Source organism: Bos javanicus, chromosome 12, assembly GCF_032452875.1.
Source record: "Bos javanicus breed banteng chromosome 12, ARS-OSU_banteng_1.0, whole genome shotgun sequence".
NCBI classification, from domain to species: domain Eukaryota; kingdom Metazoa; phylum Chordata; class Mammalia; order Artiodactyla; family Bovidae; genus Bos; species Bos javanicus.
In genome coordinates this window covers 55,139,559-55,142,467 of record NC_083879.1, presented here as the reverse complement: position 1 = coordinate 55,142,467, position 2,909 = coordinate 55,139,559, and the positions used below count along the sequence as shown (strand labels likewise).

The 2,909-nt window shown below is 37.7% G+C and overlaps 1 non-coding gene across 1 annotated transcript; it reads left to right on the top strand.

Moving 5' to 3' along the window:
- The first annotated feature begins 1,022 nt into the window (after positions 1 to 1,022).
- TRNAW-CCA (transfer RNA tryptophan (anticodon CCA)) lies at positions 1,023 to 1,095 on the top strand. The gene has a single exon. It is a non-coding gene; the product is annotated as a tRNA-Trp (tRNA).
- The last annotated feature ends 1,814 nt before the right edge of the window (positions 1,096 to 2,909 follow it).

Below are 2,909 nucleotides of genomic sequence, written 5' to 3'. Positions count from 1 at the left end.
TCATCCTCTCCTTGAAGGGCTTGGGAGTCCAGCATTTTTGGGGCCCAAAAGAAGTCTCTGAATAAAATGTGATATTCTGGGAGAAAGCCGCAAGACCAGACTCATCTACCTGAAAGCAGCTTGGTGACTAACTGCGTGCCCTTGAGCATGTCACTTCATCTCCCAAGGCATCGATCCATTCAACTACTGCCAAAATAAGAGGTTACAATCTATGAATTAACAACAGGAATAGTGACTGGATTCTTAGAAACTAAAAAAATATTGAGTAAACAGCATGACTGTTGTTGAAATGCAGAGAGGGGTTCAATCCAAGTTGTTGAATCATTCCTTCATATATGAATAACATTCTCCTGGCCTTTGTGATAATTTTTTAGCAATCACTTTACTGTGGGCATGTTGTCAAAAAGTGACATTGGGAGTTTGGGACTTCACTTCTGGTTTTATATGAATTAGGTCTTAAAGAGCTGTGTATCTTGGACAACTCACTTAACCACTCTAGACCTCGCCTTTTCTCTACAAGGAAGGGAGAACTGTTTCATGATCTTGAAGATCTCTTCCAATCTGTTCTATAAATGATTTCTGTCCCCAGCCTGGTGTCTGGGGACACCAGGAAAGGAAAGCAGACATAAAATGATTAGGAGCTGAGCTTTCTCTTTGGCCTCCAACCTGGAAATAGGACACCTCAGGATAAGATATCAGGAAGACAGATTATTGTACATCTGTTTTTTCCTTAGGGTTTGCATTTTTCAGTTACCAAAGCCATCTCTATACTGGGGACTTCCATTGTCATGTATATAGCACCTCTCTTCTAGGTCGATTATCAAGTCTGTGGCCTTTATTTTATTAATATTATTTAAAAAACATTTATTTGGCTGCACTGAGTCTTAGCTGGGGCACATGGAATCTTTAGTTGTGGCATGTGGGATCTAGTTCCCTGACCAGGGGATCGAACCCAGGGTCCCCTGTATCAGGAGCACAGAGGCTTAGCCAATAAACCACTAGGGAATACATGTCTCTGCTGCTCCCTGGTGGCTCAGAGGTTAAAGCGTCTGCCTCCAATGCAGGAGACCCAGGTTCGATCCCTGGGTCAGGAAGATTCCCTGGAGAAGGAAATGGTAACCCACTCCAGTGTTCTTGCCTGGAGAATCCCATGGACGGAGAATCCCATAGGACGGTAGGCTACAGTCCTATGGGATTGCAAAGAGTCGGACATGACTGAGCGACTTCACTTTCACTTTTCATTCAACTTTACTCAACACTATCAAATCTGCCTTGGTAGCTGTCTGACCTTCCTCCTGGATATGGTGATTCCCTAGTCGAAGAAAAAGATAATATCTCAAAACTATTTTGCTACAATATACCATTTCATCTGGTATATTCTGTGCTGCCCTTCATATATATTTAAAAATGAGAAGTGAGATAAAGGTTGATCTTTTCTTGGTTCAATGCCGAGACAGCTGACAAGCCAGATTCACAGCAACATGTGAGAACTAGGATAACATCATGAAACCAGGAGATGGAGACTCCTGGTCTGCAATTCTATTAGGTCCCCAAAACATGGCACCATTGACTCAATGGTCATGAGTTTGAGCAAACTCCAGGAGATAGTGAAGGACAGGGAAGCCTGGCATGCTACAGTCCATGCGATCACAAGGAGTCGGATACAACTGAGAAAATGACCAACAACAAAGTGTGTGCTATTGCAGTTAAAATATTCCTGATTTGTTTCATGCATCTTAAATCCATCCTAAGACCTAATAAGAAAAGCATGCTTTTATTAAAACAATATTGAAATTATCTTTTCATATGTTTATTTTTTTCAGAGTCTCTGGTTTTTGTAAAAAGAAAAGATTTTGTTTCATTTTTACAAGGAATACAAGGAATATTATATACATGAATCCTGTAATACAAAATGACTCAGTTTTTACATAATTTCATTTTCAGAAAAGATGTAGAAGATGTAAAACAGTGTATTTGTAATTAAGAATTTTCAGAGAAAATAGCTTTAAATATTGGAAGTATTTCAGATATATATATTTGTATATAGAGAGATCATTTGTATATGTTTATATGCTTTTTTCTCAGAATAAAAAGTGGCTGAATTCTTCTAAGAACTCAAATCAATAAAATTGAGAAACCAGGATTACTATTGTAAGTTTATCATAAATTGCTCTCTTATCCAGGGAAAAATTAACTTCTTAAAATCTTTCTATTTATCAAGAGGCCTGTTTTAAAATTGAATGTATGTAGTCCAATGATTAAAGTGTGGCTTTTTTTAATCTTAAAATGTGTCATCACTATAAAAAGACAGTGAAAAAATGAATGAAACAAATGAACAATATTTGCTGAATCTGTACATTTTCAAATGTCTGTGACATATTGGTAAGTGATGTTTGTTCAGTGACCTGCCTATAAAATATTTTGTCAACAGTGCCCTCAATTAGATTGTATACTTAGGAGTTTATAGTTCACAGATATCAATCTTGATTAACCTACTAATGTTAAAGAAATAATTTCTCAATAGGGCAAAAAACCATTAGCTAGTGAGCAAGATGGCATTCCTTTTAAAATTTCATTATGTTAAGAGCCATGTGATTCAGAAATGCCAACTAACCTTGTGATTCATGTATGATATTTAGTGCTTGTGCAGTCTTTGCAAACTAACCTTTGTCTTGGAATCAAGTTTAAGTTATAAGACTTCCTATGAAACTTTCTGGAGAGCAAGAAAATGTGAGTGCTTAGACATACAGGAGAAATGGGATAGATGTATAAATTCATGCCGATGTGAGTGAAAGTGGAAAGCATAAGTAGACATCTTAATTGTTGGATAATACAATCCTGCTAAACTGAAGAATCTGCCTGCAATGCAGGAGACCCGGGTTCGATCCCTGGGTCGGGAAGATCTCCTG